The sequence below is a fragment of the Rhinoderma darwinii genome, chromosome 4, assembly GCF_050947455.1.
Source record: "Rhinoderma darwinii isolate aRhiDar2 chromosome 4, aRhiDar2.hap1, whole genome shotgun sequence".
Lineage (NCBI taxonomy): Eukaryota > Metazoa > Chordata > Amphibia > Anura > Rhinodermatidae > Rhinoderma > Rhinoderma darwinii.
In genome coordinates, this window is record NC_134690.1 from 362,249,269 (window position 1) to 362,267,009 (window position 17,741).

The window sequence follows — 17,741 nt, forward strand, 5'->3', positions numbered from 1 at the left end:
CCTGTCAAAATAACAATATACTGCAATACATTAGTATTGCAATATATAGTGCGAGCGATCCAACATTTACTTGTTCAAGTCCCCTAGGGGGACTACTAGAAAAAGTAAAAAAGATAAAGTTTTTTTTTAAATCCCCAAATATATACTTAAGTTAAAAAAAACCTTTTCCTATTTCTACTCTAAAGTAATGTTAAAAAAAACAATTAACATAACTGGTATCGCCCCATCCGTAAAAGACCGAACTATTACAATATAACGTTATTTAACCCGCACGGTGAACGCTGTAAAAAAAATATATAATTTACACGACAGAATTGCTGTTTTTTGGTTACCTTAGCGTCCCAATAAAATGGAATAAAAATTCACATGTACCCCAAAATGGCACCAATAAACACTACAGCTTGGACCGCAAAAAATAAGCCTTCATACCGCTCAACTGATGGGAAAAAAAAAGTTATGGCTCTCAGAATGTAGCATCACAGAATAGGAACTCTTCATAAAAGATAACCTTTATAATTCTTTTGAATACAAATACCCCTGACACAACCAGGGTTGAATCAAATAAGAATTCCACAATAATCACCTGGAGTATACAGAAAATTCTATCTAGATGGCATGGTACCATATGCCACTTATGGACAAACTCCGGGGATACAAAAAATAGATTTCAAGAAAGAAGAAATATAATAATATAATAATGATCTGTTATATCTCCTGAGTAACCTGAAATCAAATGTGAGAATTCAGTCACTTCTCTATTTAGGACAGACAGTCTCCAGTCACTTTCTCTGAATGACTTGGACTATCATTAACTTTTTAAGTCACCCCAAACAGCCTATTATGAGCCTTAACCCCTTACCACCGCAGCCATTTTTCGGATATTTAATTTTTGTTTTTTCCTCCCCACCATCCAAAAGCCATAACATTTATTTTTCCGATAATATAGCCGTATGAGGGCTTGATTTTTGCGGGACAAGTTGTAGTTTTTCATAGCACCATTTATTGTACCATATAGTGTACTAGGAAACAAATAAAAAAATATTTGTGGTGTGTAATGGGAAAAAAACGGCGATTCCTCCATTGTTTTTTGGGTTTTGTTTTCATAGTGTTTACTGTGCAATAAAAATGAGATGTTAACTTTATTCTGTGGGTCAATACGATTATGGCGATACAAAATGTATATTGTTTTTTTTTTTTTTTACTACTTTCAAAATTTTGTGTTGCCATATTCTGAGAGCAATAACGTTTTATTTTTTTCTTGGCACCATTTTGGGGTACATGAGTTTTTTTTAATCACTTCTTGTTCCAATTTTTGTGTTGAGAAAAAACAGCAGTTGGCGGTTTAATGTGTTTTTTTTTTACTGCGTTCACTGTGCGGGTTAATTAATGTTATATTGTAATAGTTCAGACTTTTACAGATACAGCTATACTAATTATCTTTATTTTATTATTTTTAAACAGTACTTTAGAGGGAAAATGGGTTTTCTGTTTAACTTTTTGTACCTAGGAAAAGCCTTTATTTTACTCTTTTTTTTACTTGTCCACCTAGGGGACTTGAACCAGCGATCGTTGAATCGCTTGCACAATATATTGCAATGCTAATTCTGACATCTATTGGATTTGAGTACAAAGATGGCTGACCTGGGGGCCTTCATTAGGCCCCCATACTGCCATGCCTACCATCGACATCCCGCATTCATGTCGCAGAGGCAACGCCGGAGTCCGTTCCCGGTGATCTACCCTGGAGGGCCCACTCGGCCGCCGGGTGCTGACGCTGCAGTCGCCACGACATCACTGTGTATATATATACATATACAATACCGTTCAAAAGTTTAGGGTCACTTAGAAATTTCCTTATTTTTGAAAGAAAAGCACAGTTTTTTTCAATGAAGATAACATTAAATTAATCAGAAATACACTCTATACATTGTTAATGTGCTAAATGACTATTCTAGCTGCAAACGTCTGGTTTTTAATGCAATATCTACATAGGTGTATAGAGGCCCATTTCCAGCAACCATCACTCCAGTGTTCTAATGGTACATTGTGTTTGCTAACTGTGTTAGAGGGCTAATGGATGATTAGAAAACACTTGAAAACCCTTGTGCAATTATGTTAGCACCGCTGTAAACAGTTTTGCTGTTTAGAGGAGCTATAAAATTGGCCTTCCTTTGAGCTAGTTGAGAATCTGGAGCATTACATTTGTGGGTTCGATTAAACTCTCAAAATGGCTAGAAAAAGAGAGCTTTCATGTGAAACTCGACAGTCTATTCTTGTTCTTAGAAATGAAGGCTATTCCATGCGAGAAATTGCAAAGAAACTGAAGATTTCCTGCAACGGTGTGTACTACTCCCTTCAGTGGACAGCACAAACAGGCTCTAACCAGAGTAGAAAGAGAAGTGGGAGACCCTGCTGCACAACTGAGCATCAAGACAAGTACATTAGAGTCTCTAGTTTAAGAAATAGACGCCTCACAGGTCCTCAACTGGCAGCTTCATTAAATAGTACCCGCAAAACGTCAGTGTCAACGTCTACAGTGAAGAGGCGACACAGGGATGCTGGCCTTCAGGGCAGAGTGGCAAAGAAAAAGCCATATCTGAGACTGGCTAATAAAAGGAAAAGATTAATATGGGCAAACGCACACAGACATTGGACAGAGGAAGATTGTAAAAAAGTGTTATGGACAGATGAATCGAAGTTTGAGGTGTTTGGATCACACAGAAGAACATTTGTGAGACGCAGAACAACTGAAAAGATGCTGGAAGAGTGCCTGACGCCATCTTTCAAGCACGGTAGAGGTAATGTGATGGTCTGGGGTTGCTTTGGTGCTGGTAAAGTGGGAGATTGGACAAGGTAAAAGGGATTTTGAATAAGGAAGGCTATCACTCCATTTTGCAACGCCATGCCATACCCTGTTGACAGCGCTTGATTGGAGCCAATTTCATCCTACAACAGGACAATGACCCAAAGCACACCTCCAAATTATGCAAGAACTATTTAGGGAAGAAGCAGGCAGCTGGTATTCTATCTGTAATGGAGTGGCCAGCGCAGTCACCAGATGTCAACCCCATAGAGCTGTTGTGGGAGCAGCTTGACCGTATGGTATGCAAGAAGTGCCCATCAAGCCAATCCAACTTGTGGGAGGGCCTTCTGAAAGCATGGGGTGAAATTTCTCCCGATTACCTCAGCAAATTAACAGCTAGAATGCCAAAGGTCTGCAATGCTGTAATTGCTGCAAATGGAGCATTCTTTGACGAAAGCAAAGTTTGAAGGAGAAAATTATTATTTGAAATAAAAATAATTATTTCTAACCTTGTCAATGTCTTGACTATATTTTCTAGTCATTTTGCAACTCATTTGATAAATATAAGTGTGAGTTTTCATGGAAAACGCAAAATTGTTTGGGTGACCCCAAACTTTTGAACGGTAGTGTGTATATATATATATATATATATGGACAGTGATGTCAGGAGGAGTCCCAGGCATAGCGCTAGAAGCGGCTCTGCTCCAGGACTCCGTCTCTGGGGAAGCCCCTGACATCACTGTCCATCGCAGTGTCCTAGGCAGAGTGCTAGTAGCGCTCTGCCCGGTCCATATATGGACAGTGATGTCAGGGGCTTCCCCAGGATCGGAGTACTGGAGAAGAACCTTTACTAGCACTCCGCCCCGGGACTTAAGCTCTGCTACGGATGTCAATATCCATATATGGACAGTGATGTCAGGAGTAGAGCAGGAGTCCCAGGCAGAGTGCTAGTAGTGCTCTGCCCGGGACTATGGCTCTGGGGTTTGCTCCTGACAACACTGTCCATATATGGACAGTGACGTCAGGGGCTTCTCCTGAAGCGGAATACCCAGCCAGAGTGTTGGTAATGCTCTGGCTGGGGATTCCATTCATAGAGGAAACTGCAAAGGCGCTACCTAGATGGAGGGTGGCTGTGTGGCACTACCAGGGAGGAGGGGGACTGTGGGGCACTACCAGGGAGGAGTGGGCTGTGTGACACTACCAGGGAGGAGGGGGCTGTGTGGCACTACCTGGGAGGTGGGGTCTGTGTGGCACTACCTGGGAGGTGTGGGCTGTGTGGCTCTACCTGGGAGGAGGGGGCTGTGTGGCACTACCAGAGGTGGGGGCTGTGTGGCACTACCAGAGAGGGGGGCTGTGTGGAACAACCTGGGAGGGGGGCTGTGTGGCACTATCTATAGAGGGCACTAAATTTATGGGGGTACAAAGAGGGCCGAATGTCTATATGGGGGTACAAAGTGAAGTTTTCTGCCATTTTACTGCCACCGTGAGTTGCACCGCAAAGGGACCTAGTAAGTCTGTGTCGTGCCCACATAAACTTGGAGCCAGCCCTGGCCCTGCGCAGCTCATCTAAGGGGTTAAACGAGCGGGATTACGCTAGTTAAATGAAATGTATGTGTTTTATGAAATGGGCTCGGCCCGTGAGCCTGCTCCATACTTCCCCTCCCCAGCTATGACCTGTCACTCAGTCCTAAAAAGTGAGTTAGTAGTCTCACCTAATAGCCGCTGTGTCTAAGAGTCCAGAGGTGTTTGTCCTGTACTTATGTTTCCCCCCTGTTGCAGAGCTATGGACCCCTCTTTATTCTGCCACCAATATGGAAATCACCCACTGGCTAGCCAAGTGAGTTTGGCCCCAGCGGAGCTACCACTGAGCCTCTTACGCTTACCTATCATCGTAAGGCTGTTTCCTAAAGACAGTCTTCAACCAGCATCATCGTATGAGTCAGTCTTCAGCCAGCATGGACTCACGCAATGATACTGGCTGTATACTGTCTTTTAGGAAACAGCCTCACACTGATAGGTTAGTGTCAGAGGCTCAGTGTTTGCTCCGCCTATTAAGAATTGCTGGAGGCCAAACCCACTTTGGCTAGCAAAGTGGTAAAGGACGCAGCCTTCACGCCTTCCGGGCGCCATAACTTAGCTGTAAGAGGGATGGTTTTTGCAGTATAAGTTGAATTTTTAATTGGTTACATTTAATGTATATAATGTAATTCATTTTGTGGGGGGTGGGGTTGTAAAAAAAACAGCACTTCCTCCTTGGTTTTCTGGATTTTGTTATTATGCCATTCATCATGCAATATACAGATGTGTCCACCCTTACCTTTACTTGAATTTGGTTAAGGACTCCAATTTCTCATGGAATAAATTTAAAGGCTATGTACACCTTATAAACAGGTCAGTGTTTGGTGTAACATTTTAATTAGTCTTTATTAAAAATTTATTTTACTTTTTGAGATACAGGATCCACTGGTAATCTATCACATCTAAGTTATGAACGTGTCTGAGACATGCAGAACCCGCTGTCACTGAATCTGTCAGACCCACGGACCTGACGGGAACAGGATTTAGTGCTACATACAACTTCTCTGTAAACAGAATACAGAGCAGCTGTATGTCAAAAAGTAAAGCAAAATTTTAATAAAGACTAATTAAAAGTCTGCAATCAACATACAACCACTGGGTGGCCCCACATAGACACATATAGAATGAACATTTTGTTTCGCAAATTCACATTTTTCTTCAACAAGTGACATGTTAATTTTATTCTGCAGGTCTTTATGATTATGGCGATACCAATATATATAGTTTTTTATGTATTACTATTTTTACACAATAAAAACACTTTTTAAAAAAAAACAAAAAACACATTTATTTTTGCAGCGCCATAGCTTTATGGGTGCTTGAGATTTGTGGACCAGTTATAGTTTTCACTGGTATCTTTTGGGTACATAGGACTTATTGATTATCTTCTATTTCTTTTTTTTTGGTAGAGGGATGCAAAAAAGACAGAAATTCAGCCATTGTTTTGTATCTTTTTTGTATGACTTTCACCATGAGTGTTACGGTAATTTATGTGCTCGTTTTATGGGTTGCTATGGTTACGGTTATACCAATTATGTATTGGTCTTTTTAATAGTATTATTTGAGTCATAACGAAACATTTTGGAAACTCGTGTCACGGAGGCACCTATGGGGTGACAGAGGTAGACCCTTCACTCTGTCTAACCACTTAGATACTGTAGTCACTGTTGACAGCTGCAGCTAAAGAATTAAATGGCAAGAATCTGAGTTCTGTCCAATATCGGGCATTGCAGCAGGATGTCAGCTATTACATGGAGTAAGCACAGGTCCTCTGCCTGCGCCATCCCCGAGACGCACATTTATGGCGCTGCGCAGGAAATACATCCTGCCAGCACCTTAACTGTATGGCACAATGCGCCAAGGGGTTACTGCAGCTCCTATCACTAAGAACAGGATGAGAAGCTCCATACATACCCGCGCTGTATCCGCCTCATGACGTCAGACACAAGTACGAGAGCTTCATATAAACCAGAAGAGTTGAAGATCCTGCACAAGACGAGGCTGAAATATAAGAAATTCTTTATCAGTGACAATTCAGACATATACCAGTAATTCTGTATCTTACAGCTGGGGGACATTATTTCTTATAATACGCACCTCAGCTGCTGCAGAACCTTGTTTTGAATAAATACATCTTCTTCTGCTTCTTCATCTTCTTCAAACAGTGCTGAATAATAGGAGCCCCAGCTGCTGTAGAAGCTCTTTGTATTTAGAAAGGGAGTTTCACATTTAGCAATTAGTGACTGAGACGAAGTTCCCCCTCCCCTGCTGTATAACAGCAGCATAACAATGCCACAGTGCCCCCCAAATAGATCCAGCTACACTAATACCCCGGACAATGCCTGACTTATTACACAGGTTAGAACAGATGGTTTTCTTACTAAACTCATTTATTGACATAAGTTATGATAAAATGATGGCTGCATCTTCCCCCTTTGATAAATCCGCCACAACATACATCACCGCCATTACCTGTCACACTGGCTGACGTTACTCCAGTTTTTCTGCTCTAGGATCTGTGTGGAGTAGAGATGCAACTTTTCTCCTCATTTGCGATCTTTTTTATTTTTTTTGACTTTTTATAAAGTTGAATTTTGTAAATATGTCGAAATCCCGGTGAAGCAGTAAGCCACGCCCACTTGTCACTCCACTTTTACAAACTGACATTCATGGCACCAATGGCTCTAAATTGTGGCGCACTGACTCTGTTCTGGAATAAAACATGGCAAATAAAGACACAATTAATACATGTGAGCCATGGACTTTTTTCTTTTTATATAACGATATGTAGAATGGCAGGAAAATCCCCCAGCTTCTAGCATTCTTATGGTGCCAATGTAGACACTTAGCTCTACCTCTGACCTCAGGCAATAATGGCAGGGAATGTTGGGGGTAGTAGTAGAGTTCACTTATGCGGCCCCCGTTGCTGTTAGACGGCACATACAAGCTCCTCTTCCTGCTGTGATGTCGGTTGCTCGCTCCAACTGTTGTCTAGGAATTCCCCACCTCCTGACACACCCATGCATTCAAATTAGCCAATCAGCTGTTTTGAGAACCAGAGCAGCTGTGATTGGCCGATTTGATTATATAGAAGCCTCAGTGGGATGGGCTTACAGTCACCCTGGCTTGGATGCTCTATTATATGTATTTATGGGGACATCTATGGCAGACATGATTAGGGGTCTCATCTGTGACTGGCACACACACTGGCAAGGAAGCTTTTGTGGCTTACCCTCAGGAATACTGGGTCAATAAACCAGATATGAGTGATTACATCCTGTACAGCGCTGCAGCATAAGATGGTGCTATATAAGGAACGGAAGATAATAAATATAATTTTTTTCCCCCTCATTTTGCTGTACTTTCCACATATAAGGATTTGTTCACATTTGAGACTCCGTTTGGAACCTCAGTCACAGTATCTGTCAAATTTTACAGGTAAAATAGAACTGAATATGTCGCTATTTTGCCCGTCAAAATGACGGACACTACGTCGGAACCCAACAGACCCTATTGTAAGTCTCAGTCCATTGTCATTGGGGTAATATGTGTAATTACCACATTTAGAATGTACTTAGCATAGTGAATATTAGGAAGTTGTCCATGTTGGTCTCAGTGATTAGTGGTATTAAGCATTTGGTACCAAAGGGTCAGTGAGCATTCTGGATTTCATTGTGGGTGGTACACCCAGCCACCTGATCCCTGGTCGTCCAGTGGTATATTCATGTCAGCGGGCATTTCAGTGAATTGATCAAGGGCATTGCCATATATTAGTCAGCTCCCAATGAAAATCTGATGTCAATCTCGATTGTCTACAGCATATTGTGGAACTGGGATTACGGGACATTTGGAGGGATAAACACCCAGGGGTGCGCCAGTACTCATGTGCATCATCCACGTTTCAGTCCCTTTCTCGTATTGATTTGATCGTATGTTCAGCTTCGGCTGTGTATCATGTTGCACAAATAGAATATTTACAAAGGGCATTATCGGACCACTCTCCTGTGGCGGTGACGTTGGAAGTGGTGGAACGGCCTGTCAGGAGTTTTGTAAATTGGCAGCTAAATGCGTTTTGTTTGAAATTGATGGATGGCAAGGAGATACGAGACCTGATAAGGGAATATTTTACTTTTAATGCTGACACAGCAACTGGAGGATTATCTGGGACATATTCAATTGCCTACTCTGGGTTCTGAGGCTAGAGAAAGTCTGGAGGCACCTATTTCCCTGGAGGAATTGGAAGGGGCGATAGGGGAGATGGCAAATGAGAAAGCTCCAGGCCCCGATGGTTTGCCTGGGGAAATTTATAAGGAATATGGGAAGGAATTGGCTCCGCAATTCTTAAACACTCTGCTGGATAGTTTTATAAGAGGCAAATTACCAGATTCTTTATATGAAGCAACGATAGTGGTATTACCTAAGGAGGGGAAAGATAGCCAATTACCAGAATCCTATAGGCCGATATCTTTGCTGACGTCGGACATTAAAATACTGGCGAAAGTTTTAGCGCTACGGCTAAATAAGGTGGTACAGCAGGTTGTGCATGACGACCAGTCGGGGTTCATGCCATCCAAATCAACGGCTGTAAATCTTAGGCGGTTATTCCTCAATCTTCAGGCAGTACCGGATGACCCTGTGGGGAGAGCTGTGCTCACACTAGATGCTGTTAAAGCGTTTGATTGTGTAGAATGGGGGTATTTATGGAAGGTTCTGGGCAAGACGGGATTTGGTCCTAATTTTGTGAAGTGGGTGCAGTTGCTATACGTGGCTCCTACGGCCAGAATACGAGTGAATGGAGCACTGTCTGGAAAGTTTCAGTTGGCAAATGGAACGCGCCAGGGGTGCCCTCTGTCACCTCTGTTGTTTGCTCTGGCGGTGGAACCATTAGCTTGTCTCATACGACAGGAGGAGCGCATACGGGGTTTGAAATATGGGGAATTGGAGGAAAAAAATCTCTTTATATGCGGACGATATTTTGATATACCTGACAGGCACTAAGAACACACTGGCGGTGGTATTGGACACGATTACTAGATTATGCCACTTGACCCGGTCAATATTGTGAACGATGGAGGTGGACCCTGTGTTCCGGTAGTATCAGAGTTTACATACTTGGGGGTCAAGGTGACGTCTCGGGTTACAGACTATATGACTTTAAATGTTTTGCCACTGCTGCCCAAGGTTAAAGCTAAGGTGGAGACCTGGAATAGACTCCCTCTCTCTGCTCTGGGGAGGACAAACTTAATCAAGATGATTCTTATGCCCCAGGTACTGTACATTCTACATAATTCCCCGGTATGGATACCCAAACACTGGTTTAGACGACTGCATAATCTCTTTCTGGTCTGGAAAAAGGGGGTGCCTAGAATAGAAATGGAGAAATTACAATTGCCAAAAGATGAAGGGGGTGTTGCATTGCCGAATGCCTGGGTATACTACTTGGCTGCTCAGAGCCAACATTTTAAAGGGTGGGAGGACAAAGAGTACTGGGGGTCTAGTGCACGCTTATTGTCGTATATGGGGGGGGGGGCTTAATCCACTGGAGGGGCTGGAAGCACATACCTACAAGAGATTAGCAAGTACTAAACCAACTTTGATCTTGATACATAAAGTCTGGTGGCAATGTAAGCAGATCTTGGGTATAGGAATGTGCACTAAATATACTCCCATATGGCATAATCCGGTTCTGTGGGAATTGTATCAATTGGAGGGCATGCAAAAATGGTAAATGGCAGGGGTTATGCGACTGAGTCACCTGTATGATAATACTGTACTACAGTCCTTTCAGCAGCTGAAAGACCAATTCCAACTGGAACACAGTATGTTCTACCAGTATCTGCAGATACGTCATGCCCTGCAGGAGCAGGCGGCTGTGATGAACCTAACGGTCTGTGGGATGGGGGTCCTAGAATATGTGGTTAAGGCGGACACGTCTAAAGGTCTGATCTCGATGGCTTATAAGAGCTTGTTATCCAAACACTTAGGAGATCCGATGGAGCTGGTGAGAGTGAAATGGGAGCGGGATATAGGTTCTTTGCCCAAAGAGGAGTGGGAGGAGATTTTAGCGTCATCATACCATCTATCTCTCAGTATGGCACAGAGGAGATCACAACTCTTCTTGATACATCGAGTGTACAGAACCCCTTGGGTGTTAAAACAGATGGGGCTCAGGTCGGATGCTAAATGTCCTAGGTGTACGGAGGAGAAGGCGGTCATATATCATATGTTCTGGACATGTGGGGCTTTGCGGACCTTATGGGGGGAGGTAATAGACCTGATAAAAAAGGTATATGGTAGGGAATTGGCGGCAGATCCAAAGGTACTGCTGTTGGGGTTTGTGGGAGAACTGGGGAGTGACGGATTGGAGTGTCTGGCAATAGCAAAAATTTTATATCAGACTAGGAAGTGTATCGCCAAACACTGGTTGGATGTGGAACCTCCTGTGCAGAGGGAAATTGTGGGAATGCTAAATCATACCATTCTGATGGAGTATAAAATATTTTCGAAAAGGGGCAATGTGAAGAAATTTGATAAGCAGTGGGGAAGATGGTTGGCCTGCTCTGGGGTTGTGTCGTCTGAACTGAGCAGAATAAGGACGCAAGTGTTATAAGGGACCATTTGCTGCCACACTGGGAGCAAGCACGGGAGGAAAAGATGGGTCCTGCTAATGAAACTGTTCTTGTATCCAGTGTCACTGTTAGAGATGCGGATGGGGGGCTGTGCAGGGGCTGAGGGAGGGGGGAGGGAATGTTGGGGTTTTTTATGGCATGCTGGAAATGTTGTATATGATGCTGCTACAGTTGTTATCTGACTCTCAATGTCTTATTGTTCTTGTTAATAAAAATTGGATTGATTTAAAAAAAGTTAAGTACAATGGGGGGAATTTCTATACGTTGGTATACCTTTTTTTTGTATAATGAAATAGCATAGAAGACTACGCTAATCCATGCTGAGGGATCCCACAAAAAAACGTGTACCTTACGGAATAAGTTTTTAGCATAAGAGCCTATGTGTGACGAATGCTACTGTACTAGCAACTGTCACAGGTTAAGACGTATGCTTCGGGGAGCTCCCGATATCACTGTGATGGACAGTGACGTCAAGGGATTTTCCAGGGCCGGAATCCCCTGCCAGAGCGTTGCTGACACTCTGGCAAGGGACTCTGGCTTTACAAAGCTTCCGACGTCACTGTCTATATATGGACAGTGATGTCAGGAGCTTCCAGAGTGCTGAATTCCCTGGGCAGTGTGCTAGTAGATGCTCTGCCCCTGCACTCCGGCCCAGTTCCCGGGCTACTTTTTGGCCTTTCGTCTCAGGTATATGTCGGGAGTCTTTCCAACATATACCTCTGATGGTAATCCAAAACGTGCTGTCAATGGGGCCTTAGATGTGATCGGTATTAGGGTATGTTCACACGTACACGTCCGATACGCCTGAAATTACGGAGCTGTTTTCAGGCGAAAACACCTCCTGAATTTCAGACGCAATGGCATGTGCAGGCGGTTTTTGCAGCGTCCATTACGGACGTAATTGGAGCTGTTTTTTTATGGAGTCAATGAAAAACGGCTCCAATTATGTCTCAAAAGTGACATGCACTTCTTTGACGCAGGCGTCTTTTTACGCGCCGTCTTTTGACAGCGGCACATGAAAAAACAGCCGGTTTGCACAGAACATCGTAACCCCATTGATGTGGCATTATCTACAGAGGGCAGTGTGTGGCATTGTCTACAGAGGGCAGTGTGTGGCCTTATCTACAGATGGCAGTGTGTGGCACTATCTACGGTGGGCAGTGTGTGGCATTATCTACAGTGGGCTGTGTGTGGCATTATCTACAGTGGGCACTGTGGCATTATCTGCAGGGGGAAGTGTGTGGCAAAAAATTGTCACATGCAATTCATCCGTTTTTAAAACGGACAGGGAAAAGTACGGATGCAAAAAGGGTCAAAATCGGCCAGTAAAAACGGAAACAAGGCCCGGAACGGCAGTTTTTATTGGCCGACACTCAGACCCTGTCGTGTGAATAGAGCCTAAGGCCCTCTGTAGCTAATGCCACACACTGCCCTCTGTAGCTAATTTCACACACTGCCCTCTGTAGATAATGCCACACACTGCCCCCCTGTAGGTAGTGCCACACATCCCCCCTCTAGGTAGTGTCACACAGCCCCCCTGTACACAGCACCCCCCTTCCTGTAGATAGCGCCACTGTAGGAGACCGCTCGAGGAGAAGTCCCTGATATCACTATTAATATGGACAGTGAAGTCAGGGACTTTTCCTGGTGCGGAATCCCCGGCCACAGCTTCAGCAACGCTGTGGCTGGGAATTTGAGGGATTCCGTTCCTACAGGGAGCTACAGTGGCGCTATTTATCGGGAAAGGGGTGCCATCTACATGGCAGCAAAAATAATCTCCTCCTCCTCACATGCACTTCGCACTGTGAGGAGGAGGAGAAAGTGAGCGGCGGTAGACACGGCCGACCCTCGGAGCACATTCAGGTGATGGCCGTGCTTTACACGGCCCCATAGACTTCTATCGGAGTCGTGCGGCGGTCAAAATAGGGCATGTTCCAGTTTTTGACAGGCTGGTTCACCAGGCCCCCTAAAAATCAGCTGTGTGAATAGACCCATTTGGGGTCTATTGTTCTTACTGCGGCCGTGTGACGGCCGTTAAATAAACGGCCGCCACACGGCCGAGTTTTCCTGTCGTGTGAATGGGGCCTAAGTATCCAGCCTTATCCTGGCATTTAGAAGTACAGACCCCTTAATCAAATCCATCCCTTTATACTTACCTAGCAGCTCACCTTAGGCTGGGTTCACACACCCTATTTACGGATGTAATTCGGGCGTTTTATCCTCGAATTACGTCCGAAAATACGGCGCCGCTGTCAAAAGACGGTGCGTAAAAAAGACGTCCAGGTCAAAGAAGTGCATGTCACTTCTTGAGACGTAAATGGAGCTGTTTTTCATTGGCACCATTGAAAAACAGCTCCAATTACGTCCGTAATTGCCGACGCGAAAAACGTGAGTATGAGCAATTTACTTCTGAAATTCAGGAGCTGATTTCGTATCGGACGCTGCCGTGTGAACATACCCTAACAGTCTTCTCTGTGGAGTCTTGCTGCAGTTCTTGGACATGTGGTCATATGACCAGCACGTATCTAAACAGTAGTAAGAACTGCAGAGATAAGGTCATGTAACCTTATGCTTAAAGTCCTTTTGCAGGACATACACAATGCAGTTTTGTTTTTCCCGCGATTCGCACCCAAACTATATTGTACTTTGGGCAGCCATGGGCCCCCCAGTCCTCGGGGGGCCACCCATAATGCCCTAATGATGATCCGCTATTGATGCTAGCTCACTGGCTGATCCCTTTCCCTTGTGGGCAGTCAGCGGTGCAGGGAAGATGGCACACAATCTAAGACTCCTGAGAAGCAGTGAGTTTCTAAAGGTCTGAGTGATCATAACAACTGGCCTAGTGAGAAAACATCAAAAATAAAACTATGGTTTATCCATGAGCTACACCAATCCTGCTACTGTAAAATCATTATTGGCAGCATAATCTGTAAATGCCACGTGTAGCGACAAATACACAAGATATTGCTGCCTCGCACAAGGCTTTCACATTATCTGATGCTAGGTACCAATGACGCTACTCGCCAGCTGCAAGGATGGTATTGAAGGAAATTACTATTAGATCCTCATTTACAATTTTTTAAACCCCTTATTTGAAAATGCATAAATGTCAGTTTCAGCGTAAAGCAGTCACATTTTAGCATCCGTATTACAGCTGCCATACTCCAATTCCCCATTGTCTGACAGAACCGAACTTGCATCACCATAGGGTTGTATGGTTGAGTAGAACCAGGGAAGGTCCAGGTCGTGCAGCTGTGATCAGGGGCGTAACTAGGAAAGGCTGGGCCCCATAGCAAACTTTTGACTGGGGCCCCCCCTCCCCTGGGTGTCAAAACAACCCCCCCCCCTAGTAGATAGTGCCTTTTTTACAGCCTCCCCTGTAGATAACGCCATACAGCCCCCTCTGTAGATAGCGCCATACAGCCCCCTCTGTAGATAGCGCCATACAGTCCCCCCTGTAGATAACGTCATACAGCCCCCTCTGTAGATATCTACATAGGGGACTGTATGGCGCTATCTACAAACGTGGCTGTATGGCGTTATCTACAGGGGGGATTGTATGGCGCTATCTACAGGGGGGACTGTATGGCGCTATCTACAGGGGGGACTGTATGGCGTTATCTACAGGGGTCTGTATGGCGTTATCTACAGGGGGTCTGTATGGCATTATCTACAGGGGGACTGTATGGCGTTATCTACAGGGGGGACTGTATGGCGTTATCTACAGGGGGGACTGTATGGCGTTATCTACAGGGGGGACTGTATGGCGTTATCTACAGGGGGGACTGTATGGCGTTATCTACAGGGGGGACTGTATGGCGCTATCTGCAGAGGGGGCTGTATGGCGCTATCTACAGGGGGGCTGTATGGCGGTATCTGCAGAGGGGGCTGTATGGCGCTATCTACAGGGGGCTCTATGGCGTTTTCTACAGGGGGCTCTATGGCGTTTTCTACAGGGGGGGTCTGTATGGCGTTATCTACAGGGGGGGTCTGTATGGCGTTCCCTACAGGGGGGGTCTGTATGGCGTTCCCTACAGGGGGGTCTGTATGGCGTTCCCTACAGGGGGGGTCTGTAGGGAACGCCATACAGCCCCCCCTGTAGGGAACGCCATACAGCCCCCCTGTAGGGACCGCCATACAGCCCCCTGTAGGGAACGCTACACAGCCCCCCCTGTAGGGAATGCCATACAGCCCCAACCCCCCAAAAAAATGCAACCTACAGTGTGAAAAGACAAAAGACATGTATCCCCTATCCACAAGATCTCCACAGGACAGAAGATACATGTGTGATCGCTGGCATTGATAGGGAGAACGGGAGACTGAAAGTCCCCTGAAGTTCTCCATGACTAACCTCTGACTTACGGTGTCTGCGCAGCTCAAGAAAAATGAAAGGAGCGCTGGTCACGCATGCGCACAAGCGGGACCGGCGCTCCATTCATTTCTACAAAGCTGCCGACACAGACCCCGGAAGTCAGAAGTTTGTGATGGAGAACTTCAGGGGACTTTCAGTCCCCCGTTCTCCCTATCAATGCCAGCGATCACACATGTATCCCCTATCCTGTGGATATCCTGTGGAGAGGGGATACATGTCCTGTGTAGATCCTGTGGAGAGGGGATACATGTCCTGTGTAGATCCTGTGGAGAGGGGATACATGTCCTGTGTAGATCCTGTGGAGAGGGGATACATGTCCTGTGGATATCCTGTGGATAGGGGATACATGTCTTATGTTTAATGGCAGAGTGGGGAGATACCTCCCTGCTCTGCCGTAGTGTTCAGTGGCGTCCCGCTGTAGCAGCCATAGCGGCAGCTAGCGGAGCCTCCGGCCATGGTGGCGGGCGACACGGGCCCCCTCATGCCGCGGGCCCCGTAGCTGAAGCTACGGCTGCTATAGCGGTAGTTACTCCACTGTGTTAGGGGGAGTTCACACTGAGTTTTTTTACGCGAAAACAGTGGCAAAAAACGTCAGAAAGTGCCTCCCATTGAAAACCATAAAAAACGCCTGCGGGAAAAAGAAGCGTTAGGCTATGTTCACACAGAGTTTTTTGCAGGAGGAATATCTGCCTCAAAATTCCGTTTGGAAGTTTGAGGCAGATTTTCCTCTGCCTGCACACCGATTCTTGCGGCTTTTTTGGCCCGCGGCCATTGACCGCCGCGGGCATAAAACACTGCGAAATACGCTTTCTCTGCCTCCCATTGAAGTCAATGGGAGGTCAGAGGTGTAAACACCTGAAGATAGGGCATGTCACTTCTTTTTCCCGCGAGGCAGTTTTACTGCTCGCGGGAAAAAGACGCCGACGCCTCCCATTGAAATCAATGGGAGGCATTTTCTGTCCGTTTTTGACGAGTTTTGCGACGCGGTTTCCGCGTCAAAAAACTCGTCAAAATACTCTGTGTAAACATAGCCTAATGCCCTTTCTTCGGGCGTTTCTGTCTCCGACTTCCCATTGACAACAATGGCAGGCAGAAAATGCATTTTTTGCTGCGTTTTTCTGCCCTCGGCCGAAAAACGTCACAAAAAAACGCAACAAAAACGCGGGAAGTGTTCAAAATATGCCTCAAAATTCCGGAAGGAATTATGAGGCAGATTTTTCTACCTAAAAACTTTTCCCTTCTCCCATGAACTTTTTTATTTGATGTACATCATGTACCTGCCCTCTGCAGTCTGCACGTCCTCCGCCCGTCCTATGGGATGCTAGTCCTCCGGCAGTCCTGACTTTACTCCGGCAGTCCTTGGTTCCTGACTGTACTGTCCTCCGCCCGAAGTCTCGCGTCGGTCGTTTAGCTCCGCCCCCTGTCCTCTCCCCTGCCTGAGCGCTCCTCCTACCAGGTCCTCTTCCACTGTGTGTGGGAGGACTATCCGTGGAGTGCACAGTGTGCAGTGAATATCACCGGGCCCCCGGACCCCCCCCCCCGCGGCTGTCACCGCCCCCCCCGGATGCCTAGTGTAATGTTAGTGTCGTGACTCGTGATGCTACTACTAGGCATGAGGGGGCCCGTGACTCCAGGCCTGGCAGTGGCACATAATGTAATGTGCCTGACTGTCAGGGCGACACGGGCCCCCCCATCCCCGGGCCCCGTAGCAGCTGCTACTGCTGCTACTGTGGTAGTTACGCCACTGGCTGTGATACAGACACTATAAAGTTCCATCATTCCAGTGATCACTCCCAGAGATCCTCACTAGCAAAGAGGGATCACTTCATTCTGTTCCCCTGATCAGCACGTCAACAGGTTGTTGATAGGTGTGATCCCACTCAAATTCACATATAATGGAAGCTACCTATAGGCCGCTCTCAGACGTGTAATACGCAGCATTTTTGGGATCTAGGATGCTGATAGTTTGGGTTTCACGAGAACCATACACTAGGCAGCAATTCCTTGGGCTATTGTAAATGTCACTGAAAAATACATTTATCAATCGTGCCACTGATAAAGATAATTTTATAGCAGCATGATCAGAGAAGATCACAATAAAATATCCATTTAGTTATTGCAATCATCACAATCATTGGCCAGTGTAAACGGGCATTAAAGGGGTATTCCAGTGTGTCGTGCATCTGTGTTTCCATCACATGACTAGGACAGATTTCTTTACATTGAAAGTAAACAATGACGGTTCCCATTGAATGTCAGCAATCAGAGATTTTGATGAATTATTAACCCCTTAATGACCGGCGTATAGTGTTTTTACGTTGGTCGTTTAGAGTAGTTCTTCTGAAGTGTCGGCTTTTCA

General features: G+C 45.5%; 1 long non-coding RNA gene across 1 annotated transcript; it reads right to left on the reverse strand.

The window, feature by feature from the left end:
- Window positions 1-6,513: 6,513 nt before the first annotated feature.
- LOC142761340 (uncharacterized) lies at window positions 6,514-7,350 on the reverse strand. The gene is made up of 3 exons (XR_012883614.1): window positions 7,244-7,350; window positions 6,854-7,091; window positions 6,514-6,582 (listed from the first exon to the last, which is right to left on the reverse strand). It is a non-coding gene; the product is annotated as an uncharacterized LOC142761340 (long non-coding RNA).
- Window positions 7,351-17,741: the final 10,391 nt, after the last annotated feature.